General features: G+C 28.7%; 1 protein-coding gene across 3 annotated transcripts in view; it reads right to left on the bottom strand.

Moving 5' to 3' along the window:
- Positions 1 to 14,073, bottom strand: part of LOC129963679 (sushi, von Willebrand factor type A, EGF and pentraxin domain-containing protein 1-like) — a 641,663-nt gene that overhangs the window by 177,920 nt on the left and 449,670 nt on the right. The window lies entirely within an intron of this gene.

Raw genomic sequence — 14,073 nt, 5'->3', positions numbered from 1 at the left:
GCCGAATGCGTGTTTGGAAATGCTAATTCACAGAACTTGGAAAATTCAGCCTTTCACCTTACCAATATATAAAATGCGGACACCTGCTCTAGAATTCAAAGTTTCAAATGTAAAGTAAAAAATTATTGAGTTCTGTGATTCGTGCAATTGTATAATGATAGTTCAAGTATTATGATTAAGATTCCGAGGTTATAAACATATTTCTTTATATGTGAGTATTTATTATTTGTTATTGCAAATTAAATGAATTTTAATACAATGAATCTTATCGTTTGCGCTTCATTTCACAAGGGAAAAATGGATAACGTTGCAAATATAATTGTTAATATAAAAATATCCAGATTATAAAAAAAAATAATAGAGTAAAAGTATTAACATTTGAGTTCTAAGTCCGAGTGTCACTAGAATGTGGTTTTGGGGGGCAAATTTTGACTATAAAAATTTAATAATACATAATTTCATGTTTTTTTAGTATAATTTCTAAGAAGCTTTATGTTTCGAACATAAATATGGATAAAATAATATACACAGTTGTTGTTGTTTCTTATCGCACTTGCCACGGACAAGCCCGCTGTTCAAATACAGCCGAATTTAAGCCTAAGGGGGAGCGCCTCTTGTTTTTATCGTAGAGCCTACTTGGGCCAATAGTACGACTTGACTACTCACGCATCACTCATTCGCTCGCACAACCCCATTTTACAAGAGGGCATATTCACACATCTCACAGATAGAACAGGAAAAACAACCATGTCCAAACCGGGACTCGAACCCGGGACGCCCAGATCACAGGGAAAATGCGCTACCCTTATGCCAGGACGCCGGCATATATACAGTAAAATATAAAAAGTGCAAATAAAAATATAACAACAAAAATAACTGATAAAGTGAAAATAGAAGGTAAACCGGAGTAACAAGTCACGTACACCGGAGTGCGTATATATACGTATGTGCGGATATACGTACACCTGAGTAAGTATGTATGTACTTTTCACACAAACATTCCGGTGAACTGGTAACCTGTTATCCGGTTTACCTTCTTCACACATACCATACTAAAATTCCAAAAGTGCAAGGTTTTTTCGAACTCAGAAAAGTTTGAAACGTGGATATTCGTCTTAATCGCATGATCAACTTTTTTGAAAATAAAATTACTTACTCTTTATATTATTTGAATGCTAGAAACTACACATATAAAGTAGTAAAATTCTACCATTTTTTTAAAAAAACCCTACGATTTAGGCAAAATGAAAGATGTGTTTCAAAGAAAAGTTATTGATGAAAGACACTCTGGTTCAATTAATGGAGTGAATTCATGAATGCTTCATTTAGTTAAAGCAAGTGAACTTCTTGGCATTAGAATTACATTTTGCATTAGAAGAATGGTCCATCAAAGAAGCTTGACATCAAAGGTACATTGTTTGCCGTAAGTGTTTTTTTTTTCATACTTAACTTGAACATAAATTCTTTCTATCCTTTGATGCGCACGCAATATTTCCGAACTAACCGAAATTTAAACACTTAATTGAAATTATACAGACTCCTAATTAAAATTCGTGTGCAGTGACAGAAGGCACGAATTTTCCGAAATCAATTAAATTTTGCTGTAATTAGAATGTTATGTTGCGGGTAGAGCTGTCGCCACTTCTGCATTAAGTTTCATGAAAACCGTATTATTAGATTGTTACATTTTGCGAAAATTATCGTTATACTTATAATATATTATGGGGAATCGACGCTATCAGAATCCTTTTACAAAGCTCGTTAAAAGATTGTAGGGCGCTAGAAAGTGCAACAGTCACGATAACGAATGACAACGCTTTGTAGTGAATAGCTTATAAGCCAGTTAACAGCTACGCTACATGAGCAATTGCTTTTGTATTGTGGTCATGTTACTGGGCTGCAAACCACAAGGTCCCAGGCTCTATCCTCACTCACATCAATCCGCTACAGCTTTATTCTATACACAAAACACGAAACAAGAGAGCAAAGGACACAATAGAAGCGTACGCAGAATATAGCACTTGTGAATACTAACACAGAAATTCGTTAAATAGTGTAACCGCCTCAGTTTATATAGTCTTCGCAAAATTGTACAGAATTTTCTAGGCAGATCTCTGGAATTTGTCTCCTCACAGTGAAATCATCGTTGTTCTTCCATTATTCGTACCATTCCTTTTATTTTGTTAAAATCGCCAAATTTGTCGCCAAGGTTCGGAATTATTAATCTGGCATTATTAAGATTAATAATTCGGAACATTGGAACCTAATCCGCAGAGATTTATAGGTATCACCTATAAATCTATATTCTTTATCTTGAGACTAATTATGCAGGTAAGAAATATTATAGATTCATAATAATACCATGCTTCAAGTAGACTGTCGCATTTTTTTTATCTGTCAGCGGGCTTGTAAAGTGCCATAAGTAACAACAACAACAACATTTTTTATATATAAAAGAAGTATGCATAGAATATAATGTTGTAAAAATCCAGTATTTCGTCCATATGATAGACATTTAAAATGAAATGACAGATTTTCAGAAAATCCAAGAGAAAGAGAAATACGATGGCAGTGGATTCAAAATAGATTCTGAATAGGAATATGTATCCTCTGGAAAGACAAGAAAAGCAATGAAAGAGTCCTGGGGCTACGGGATGGCATGCGAGAAGATACGAAAAAGAGAATGCAATAAACCGCAAACAAGGCAATTTTGAGTCAAACATACTTAAATTCGTCTAGCTATTTCTTTTCCGAAAAGTTTTATCATAGTTTCTTTGAATAGACCAGAGTATTCTTTTTTTCATGGATTGCAGACGATTTGAAATAGATAAAGCGGTGAAAATTATGAATGGTCTCAAATTTTCATTTAATTTTTACTTTGTGATGAAATATAGTATATAAATAGAAGTTAGTTTATTCTACAGAAAATTCATATTTACATGCATCTCACCATTTCAGAACTTACTAAATAAAAAATAAATGTCATTAATTTATTTTTAATATGTCAGAAAAAGCCTCTAAAAGAAAATATTGAAAAAAGAAATAGCAACAATAAAAGCATATTTACATAGAGCGTATTAGAAAATATTAAGTATTATCCCCCCCGCATAATTATGGATGTTAAAATAAAATCGTAAAAGCATTAGACATTGATAGATAGACAAATTTAAAGTTAATTGGAATGATAACAGTATTTGTAATATATTTAATTCTTAAAGAATATGTAATAGTTTCTTCGAATATTCATTGTGGCTTGTTTTTTTTTATGTATGTAATATTGTTTTCTGCACCTGAAGAATCTAAAGATTTTATTTTTCTCTATATGTTCTCTGTTTCTTAATACATTGATAAAAGCAGATTTGGGAAACACTTTTTTTTATTCTATGATAAATTTCCAAATTCATTATCATAAATATTATTTGAATTATCTACTCACATTTTTATCTAATAAAATTTTCTCAATTTTGTTCTCATATGCTGCCTCTCGTATAAAATGAAAATATCATTGGGCATTGATGAACTGAAAAGTAATCTGTAAAGAATGCAAATACAAAACTGCATAAAATTTTAGGTTTATGATGAAATAAATTAAGATTAAACTAGCCCATCAAAAATATATCCTTACAATTGCCATCACTTTTAAACAATAAAAATTAAATTCAATGAAGAAAATACCACTCTATTTGGAAGGAATTGCTGTTTAAAAATATGTAAATTGCATGTGCATATGGAAATACTCAATTTTCCAATTGCAGCCCTTAATTGTTTCGTCTTATATCTGATTTTGCATAATGAGGAATCGTCATATTATAAATTTAGATAAATCGGCTCAAAATAATCGGAGAGAATTAAGATTATTTTCAGTATATATATAAAGGTAGCAATTAGGTCTTTCTATTAATAGTTTTCTTTGTTTAATTCTTCATTTCAGCTTTTACTATGGTAAATTTGCTCTAAGAAAACTTAATGTTTTTTTTATTGTTTGCCACTATTAACAATAAAATAAGAGTAAACAAGAATTCGAAATCCATGCCTTTATTTGCATATTTAATCGAAAAGAAATAAAAGATAAATATTATTTTCGAGACATATTGTTTAAAATAATCAATAATTCTGGATAAGCTTAACCACTAACAAAAAAGCCTGAATTAAAATTTCTCTCAGCAGCTGAAATATAAAATTATTTTCTGAAACATTCCTTTATAATTAAGACATAAATAACATTATGCTTTTGATTTGCATATTAAAGTTTACATTAAACGAATCTTTAAATCATTTTTAAGAGATTTTTATTAATTTCTTTTTACCAGAAAGCGTAAGAAATAATAAATAGTTATTGAAACGTGTAGAAACATTTGTTTAATTTTTTTAATGTATTTTACGAAAATTTAATGACACTACATAATCCATGCACTACAATTTATTTTTCTATTTTATTTAGTAATATTTTATTTATTCATACATTTATGCTACATGAATTTCGTACAAAATTTTGCTTTCGACTTCTTTTTATTAGTTAAATATCTCAAAATTTATTTTTATAAATATAATCCCCTCTCATTTAATCCAAAGAAAACTTAGCTGGAAATGTAAGCAAAGTGATTTAGTTTAGTCATATTAACTTCCCGTTTAAGGAAAAACATCCTAAAATATCACACTAAAGAAGTTTTGGGATGGTCTTCGTAATTTTGAACAGCGGTCAGATGTCGAGGATAACACTTGAACTGTTGTCTTCTTCATCAAGCGTCCACACCACTTCATCAAATGGCACTTGAACCCAAAGAATTCAATGTGCCTCCAGATCCTCTTATAAGGTAGTTCTTTTGTGAATCGGTTTTCCCTCCTGTCTCGGAGCCGAGACCTCAGCACCAGGCTATCCCGGTATTTGTAATCTGAGTAGTTTCTTGGTTACTTATATGATTTCATCCTCATCTAATCATTTATAACATAAATAAAATATATCTTTATCTAAACCATCATTAAAAGATGCGTTTTGTTTCCCACTCCACTTTAACCATTTTTTAAGCTTGCCAAAGAATGTATTTATAAAACTGATATGCTACCCAAAAATGCGAAAAACATGCTTTCTGAAATCTTTTAGTTATCTGTATATATTTTAAAGACTGTTAGACAGAAATTAATAAAATTTTCAAAAGAGATGATTTAGATCTTGCACTTTCGAGAAATTTTATACATTTCTATTCAAATCTTTTCAGTTTCTATTCAAAAAGTTTCAATTTGTGTATTTAAAAAAACAATAAAAATATTAAATATATTTCATATTTTTGAAAATGAATAACTTAAATCGTGCTTACTGAATACTTTTTTGGTAAATTAGAAATTTTTGCCAAAGATTTCTTATATCTTGAAATACATTGAAAAAATGGAAATCAAATTTAACATTAGGAATTGAAATAGTCATTTTTTTTTGTAATTCATCAACCCTTTAATCAAAATCACAAAACGTTATATCTATTTAAGCTATTTTATTCTGTAGAATTCAGATATGCATTTGGAAGCGGGTATTCGTATTAAAAATATTACATATTTCTAAAGCAGCAGACTTGCAGCAGACTAAAGCAGCAAAATTCGGATACTTTTTAATGGACTGTAGAAAATCCTATCTTCTCAAAAACAGCTATATATATATATAAATATATATATATATATATATATATATATATATATATATATATATATATATATATATATATATATATATATAGCAGTATAAAATGAAGCTGAAATGAAAGCTCACTAAATTTAAAAGAAAACATTTTAATAGTGAAAGTAAACTGATTTTTTTTTCTACAAATTCTTTGAAATTTAAAACAACATGCACTCCAAGTGATTTCAAAATTAGAAATAATTGTTCAAACTAATTTTATTCATGTTAAGCATTTTCAATTTTCATTTTATACTCAATGATACGGAACCTTTTTTCAAGGAACTCAAAGTTACTTCAGAAAGAAGCATCGATCGGGTACCAACACTGAATTCAAAGAGCACATTTCTGTTAAATGACGCCCAACTGTTCCTTTACGCAAGACTAAATATCTCCATTGTGTATATCACAAACTCGTGAATATCTTTTAAGGAACTTTCGGAACTTTACTATTGATCCGTATGCTGAAGAAACTGAGCCATAGGAGAATGAATACTAAATAGCAATTTATTACTTATTTGTAGTACTAAATTACAAATAAGTATTTGAGTACTTTAGTACAATTTAGTACAATAACCGAAATTTATTAATTTTCGCATACAATTTTCGAAATAGCATACATTGAGTTAGAAATTGCTATTTTATTCTGTATAACAGAATTGAACCCATAAAACTGAATCCTGTCATTTAAAAGTATCTACTTTGAAATGCCAGTTCAGTGTATCGATCTAATTTTGGTCACCTTCTCATCAAATTCTTGAAGAAATTTGAACTGGTTTAATTTAAACAGGACAGTTGTATTTCGAATATCAAATAAGCTTTCTTTTATTACTATTGGCTGAAATTTGCATGTCCCCAAGGAGTGACCAATTTATGAGTCATAATTTTTCCTTATTTATTAGTTTCTCCAGTACAGAAAGGATATTAGAAGTCGTATTTTAGCACCTGTTTTGGAAATAAGAATTTCTGAATAATAAAAATTAAAACTGCTTTTAACTTCCTGTTATACAAATTATACAATATATATATATATATATATATATTGTAATCACCAAAAACATCGAATTCCAGATTCGAATCTTCACTTTTCAATTGCCCCACCCCCGCAATGTTTAAGAAAATAGTTTTAGCATTATGTTTGTTTATCCATCTGTCGTGTTGTCTGTCTTTGAACACAATAACATAAAAAATCATTGAGCTAGGAGGGATACAAATTAGTTCTTGCTCTCTTAATAATAATTCTGAAAATTCCTGTCAAATTTTCGATGGAATGCGGCGAAGGATCTGTCTGTCCATCTCTTCTTCTGCTTGCCAACACGAAAATTAAAAAAGAGTTAGATGGATGAAAATTGGTACATAATTTTATCTTCAAAAATGTAGTTGTTACTGAAATTTTTGACCAATATCTGGGATGAATATCTATCTACTCGCTTATTTTATGAATGTAAATGTTTTAAATTAGAGCGCAAAAATTAGATGAATAAAACTTAGTATGCCGATTTGTGGTTAAAAATATAAATCCGTTTTAAAATTTGCAACCAGTTGGTTTTAGAGAAAGAATGTTCAAAATTCATACTTGGCGTCTTTCTTACATAATGAAACGCAGTGTAATAAATTGAACGGTAGTCAGCTTAGAAAAGCGGAATCGGTGTTGCGGACTTATCGCAACCTTAGCGAGTTTGCTGTCTCTGGCTTATTACTAAGTTCAGGAGATTCAAACTTTTATAAGCAGAATCGAAACGAAGGCATTGTTCAAGCATACGAAAAGTGTGTGGGGGGAGAATAGTCCTGTTTCTCTCACCCCTCCTTTAATACATTCGCTTGCGCATTTCTTCTCTTGAAAAATAACCTTCACAACTGTACATTTTTGCTTCTTTTTTTCTGAATTTTTTTATTTATTTCATCATTCGAGTAAGATAGTCTGAGTTGGAAAATAGAATTTATGCGAAAAGATCGCGTGTTATTTTTATATAATATTCTTAATTTTTTCAGCAATTTTTTTTCATAAACTCGATAATTTTGTTTCAATTTTCATTTTTTTTTAAAAAATATTATTTATTTTTAAAATTGCATCGTTTACAAAATTAATTCTAATTCTCTCATTCTTCAAAAGATATTTTTTCAACTTTTAGCTTTTGATAAATTTTACTTGCGATAAACTTTAATAAGTTAAAATCTAAAATATATTGTTTTGTCCAAATTTGGTGTAATAATTTCTCAATAAGTTCTACAATTCTTGAACTACAAGATAAGCAATCTCTTAATTCAATATTGTTTATAAGTATTTTAATAAGCTTCATAATAGAAAGAAAAAAAATTAAATTTTATGTTATTTATCTGTATATGTCATTTAAAGAATGGATAGAAATATACCTTACTTTGTTCTGAAACTTTGCAAGATATATTTTCGGGAGCGTTGATATATTAAATTTTATATAAATCATTTGACAAAGTTCTAAACCAAACCAGAAAGTATGAAACATTTAAGCTTTATATTTCTCCCTTTTTTATAAAATCAAAACACTTATGACATTTATCTTATATATTTACCATACATATATAATATATATTTATGATTGTGAATTTTATACATATTTTTATTTCATCAAAATCTTTTAAATCTATTTCATACACGAATTTAAAAATATAAGCAATTTAAAAGTCATTCCGAACAAAATTATATATTCTAAAGATTTTAACTTATATATCTTAACGAAAAGATATAGTTATTTGTATCTCCTAGCATATGCAGAATTGCTTTATATCTTTGTTTCAAACTCTAACTTAATTTGAGAATGTTCCAACGAAAAGAATATTAATTTACTTAATACCATTCAACTCTTCTCTCTTCTTAACTGCAACTAAAGACACAACAAATGACAATTTGATTAAGAGAAGAAATTAAAATCTTATTAATACTTGAACTTTTTTCTGACTAAAATGAGTTCCTTTGTGGATCAAACTGTCAGGAAAAGTTAAAATAATAAAACGGTATTTAATTATAAACCACTGCCAAAGAGTGGCGCTTTCCTTAACAGAGGCAATTAATCTCACTCGCAATGCAATCTGGGAAGGCACAAAAGAGAAAAAAATGACTGATCCGATTTCTTTTCAAAGATCGGTACTGAAATAGAAAGTCTTTTGGAAGTCTCGCAAAAGAAAGTGACTTTAATGAGTACGACTTCACAAAAAGGACCTGAAATACGGTTCGTTAGACTTATTTTTAATCCTTCTATTTTCTTTTAAGACGTATAATCATTCTCTGTCTTATTTTTTTTTTATTGAGTGTAAACGTGAGGTAAATTAACTTCTAAAACGCCAGAAAAACGGACGCATGTCACATGCAGGGAATCTCCCCAGACGTTCTCTGCAGCAATCAAGTGCTCGCATCTCTAATGAAATTCAAATGTTTCTTTCAAATTGTCTCTTGAGTATTTTAAAGAGTTTAATGTAAATCCTAGGTTTGGTTTGTTCTTTGTTAAAACAACATTTTTTTGAAAATTTAGTTTTTCAATATGATTACTTTGTCACATATTGTTTTAAAACTTTCTCTCATGCTTCAGAATGCTCATGACAAATTGACTGAAGACAAATTAGAATCGAAGTTTGACAAGTATGTTAATTAGTGTATTTTTCTCGTAATTGAAAATAATGATACTTTTACATTGTATGGTTTCTGATATTAATTAATGCGATTTAGGTAATTATTTAAGTTAGGTAATTTAGGAAATTAATTAATTACTTTGATAACAATTTGTCTTTTTAAATATTAATTTAATGAGCATAGCAGATGTTATTGGGCATTCGAGGTGAGATCCAACAAATTTGATAACTTATAATAACGCTTTATACCACAGAAAAACACGAAACATAGCAAAAGCGTACACATAAACTGGTATTGAGGAAATCAATAGCACAAACAGGTAAAGAAGAACTAATTAAAAAACAGTAATATTGCTCAGAGCACACAGCAAAAGAACTCGCTCCGTGATCAATACGCTGAAAAGAGAAATAACTAAACCGACATGCTGTAGCTCTCTCTCTTTACATATATATTCTGATAAGGCATAGAATTTTCAAGAAGAATCTCGTAACTTCAGTCCTGATAAAACAATAATGCCAAAATTCATGATTTTTTAAGAATCTTTGTTTTTATTCCAAGTCGGTCGCCAATATCATAGATCATAAACCTAGTAACCATTCAGCAAAAACTACCTGTATATCTCTCTTTCTTACTGTTAAACTAACTGCGAATTGAGATGATATTACAGATGTGTTGGGAAATTAAACAAATAAGATATAAAAAAGAAATTGAAATAAAAAATATATCTTAAAATATTAATTAATATATATATCTTAAAATATTACAGTTATGTTGACATTAAACGCAGACGATTTTGAAATTCAATAAGAGAAAGAACCCGATTTACTTTAATATTATTTTTTTTTAATTTATGTTTCATGTCTTGGTTTAAAGTCTTTCTTTCTTTTTTTTGTTTAAAGTAGTTTTTTACAGTGCCTAAACTAAAAATAAACTCGGTGGCACGACAGCCAAAGTCGGCCAAAGCCTACAGGGCCCATATTTGCTTTCTTAACCGAGAGCCCTGGGGTATAAGGCATATGTCCTGGTTAGGTGGTCAGCCTAACATGGAACCCCCAGTGTTTAGTTCCCAAGCATGATTGGTTCTCAGTTTATCACCCCACTGAAGGGATGAAAGGCTGTCAGTGCATAAAAGAACTAAAAGAAAGATCTGATACATTCTTTATCTTATGAATGACCGGAATAGAAAAACTGTCAATTATTTGATGCGGAAGAAGGAAGAGATGATTGGATTATATTGCAGAAGAAATGTTTGTATTATAATTATTTATAAAAGATTATTTTTTATATTAAAAGTATTAAAGTAAAAGTAATTAAATTCCTAGCAATATTGTCTATATCAACTAATTTCAAATTAAATTTAGAGCTATTTGGAGTTTTTAAATGTTTGTATTTTCTTCTAAACTATTTTTTGTAGCATTACCCTTTTCAAAACCGACAAGTTGTAACACAAATGGCTTTACAAACTACTGCCATTAAAAAAAAATCGACAAAACTTTTGATGATGATCTTTTTGAAATGCACAAATAAGCAAGAAGATTCATTTTAGACGCATTTAGAGAATATATTTCACTCGAATGTAAAATTTGTGAAAAAACACAACAAAAGTGAGTCGCTAACTGTCAAAAAAATTGTTTATTCTTACAGTTTAACCTCTATGTAATTATAAAAAATAGCCTGAATAAAATGCCGAGCATGTTTACAACCAAAACGGAAATAGTTTTTGAATTACTTTTTGTAAACTATATGCAACACAATGAAGTCAGTTCTTTGAAAAGAAGAATACAATAGAAAGGAAATATTTAATTGGAGCGGGAGATGGTTGCAGTGATGGTATTCCTTTCATAAAATTCCTGTTTATTTTTAATGAAATGCGGTGAAAGATAGTTCTAACCTTTCTTATTTTATTTCAAAACTCTTAAAATGGTTTTATATTTTTGTTGCCTTAATTTGTCATTTAGCCATTGTTATGTCTTTCAAGCCACCAAATGCATTTTTCTTATGGTGTGTGAATTTTATATGCCATTTTTGCAGCTTTACACTGGAGGAATTGAAGATTTTGATAGTTATTATTGTTGGTGTTTTTTTCATCTAAATATGTACTTTGTTAAATAATAGTGTGGGTTTATTTAAAAAAACAAACAGAACGAACATAAATGATTATGTAATGTAACCGTTGCATAAAATTTTATTTTAAGGTATAGTTCTCATACAGAAGTGGTTATCTGAAATCTTTATCAAAGATTTAATATTTATAAAAATATTTATTTAATACTTACAAAAATACCTCTCTCTCTATATATATAATTTTTCTCTGTTTTTAATACTGTACAATTTTAAAAAATTGAATAAAATAATTTTTCACAAAATGTTGTAAATCATTAATGAGATGCAATGGAAGAATCAACTCTATAGTATTTCGCAAACGATTACCGAATAATTTGAAAATGGATTGAGCAGGAGAATATTTTACGTTTGAATTCCCCAGTTCTTGTTTTTTTTTTTTTTTTTTTTCAAATTTTTTTTCCTTGATTGTCTAGCAGCACCTAAAAATATATTGAATATCGCCCATCGCACATGTATAAAGGCAGTTATAAAAATAATGAAAAGTATTGCTGTAAAATATAGTTGAAATTTATTAAAATTAGAAAAAAAATTGTGTGATTAATTAGCTCATTTTTTAAAATTTTTTAAAAATAGATTTGGCGTAATAATATGCTGCGAAGCTATTGAGGTAATTTTTTAAACTTTTAATTAATTTTTAATTGAAAAATAATTAATCTTTCAGAAAATAATCTCTTACTGAGCACTTTTCAAGAAGTAACAACGTACTAAATATAGTAGCTCTAAAGATCTGCTCTGTAGAGTGTTTTGAACGAATTTTCGTCACGTGTATCAAGCAGGTTTCAGATATTCACCATTATTATGTTGAAAAAATTTGCTGTTTCGAAAAACGTTAAAGCAATCGTGAGCAATAAGCTTAAAAAAATACTGATATTTACTTTTTGTTTAATCACACGAGAACTGTTAAAATGTCACTATCTTGCCACTTTGTTATATTCAATTATATAAAGACAAAGGCATTATTATAAGTTCCAAATAATATGCTCCGTAACTGTTCATGAAAATTATTTAAAATATAATTTTTTATAAAATAAATAATTCAAATAAATTTTATTTACAAAAAAATTTTTTTTAGTGAGCACTTACTCCAGGAATTAATAACATGCCAACTTTTGTCATTCAATAGTCAATAACTTGCTCTATACAGCATTTAGAACGAATTTATTACAATCATATATGATGCAATTTACAGACAGTATACCATTCTCTAACCGTTTTCAGATTTTAAAAAATTTCGCAAACCAAGAGTACAGTAATTCAAAAAATTTCCATGTCAGTCCTAATTTAAATAAAGAAATGATTGCCAAATTATTTTTGTTATTATCATGTGAGAACATGATTGTGTTTTGGTTTGGGATTTTTGAAGCCACAAAATGCACGGGCAGAAAATTGGCGATTTATGGCTTTTAAGGCATCAATTTTAGCGTTATTAGAAAATGGTGACGAAATACTTATCTCTATCAAAAAGTTACAACTTGGCGTGAATGTCCAACATGGACACGATTCTCCTGACTGACCAATAAATGGCAGGATCGTAAGAAGTCATCGCCCAGAGAAGCGCAGAGAAAAACATGGAAATGAAAGCGAAACAGCGAGTTTAAATCGGATTTTCCAAAAAAGAAATTTTTGGCTTCGATATAAAGTTTTGTAGCTCAAACGATTTTGAGATGGTTTTGAGATAGTGAATATTGTTTTCTAAATTATCATATCTGATAATCACGTGATTGTTTAAAACCGGTTTAAACAAGTTTTTTACGAAAAAAATTCTGACCTGGAGAGAAAAAGTTTAGAACTCGATTGATTTTGACTCGTAAAAATCCTCGCTTTTTTAAATGATGGTGTTTGCGAAATATGACTCAAATGAGAACATGATGTTTTTTTCTATCAGACTGATTTCACGTGATTTAAAAAAAATTATGTTCTCACATGATAAATTGAAATTTCCGATAGCAGATTTCAATTTTTTTATTTTACTTTGATTTTTTTTAATAAAACATTTGATCTGTTTCATGATATAAGCTGAAAAAAGAATTTCATTTATTCTGGATATTAAAAAAATTATTTATAACTTTATATCAGAAATGTTTTTAAAATGATGCATTCCAAATTCTATTTTAATAAATTTTCTCTTAGTATAAAAACGTATTTCGCCGTTTTGTTTTCTGTCATTACTGCAAACGATTAAATATTCCGTCAAGTTAAAATTTAGAAGAACAGAAAATTTGAGATCAAATATATAAAAAAATTATTTTTAATGAATATTTTTAAATTAGGAAGAAATGCATTGCCATGATTTTAAGAAAAATACAAACTAGAAAATGGCGTGCCAATAAGTCTAAGACATTTTAATAAAAGAAAGTAAAGTAACTTGTAGAAGGAAAATGTTTTGTGTGAAACGCTAACAATAGAAAGCCCGAAGCAATTTCAGCTGTCCGTATATCAAATCTTGGAATTTAATTGCAAGTTACGTTGCCATGACAACTGACACTATCGGAATGTGCTGTAAAAATTATTTGTGTTTTATGAAATGAACTAATTAAATATTTTACTGAATACCGACTGCATCTTTTGCATTAAAATGCAATGAAAAGAATGCGCAAGTGACATTATTACAGGGACAAAATTATATACAGCTTAGATTAAGAAAATTCTTTTGAAATTTGAAATTTCATATTTAAAGTTG

The sequence above is a fragment of the Argiope bruennichi genome, chromosome 3 (genome assembly GCF_947563725.1).
Source record: "Argiope bruennichi chromosome 3, qqArgBrue1.1, whole genome shotgun sequence".
Classification (NCBI taxonomy): Eukaryota; Metazoa; Arthropoda; class Arachnida; order Araneae; family Araneidae; genus Argiope; species Argiope bruennichi.
Note: the sequence above shows the minus strand (reverse complement) of the source record. Positions and strands in the feature narration are given on the sequence as shown.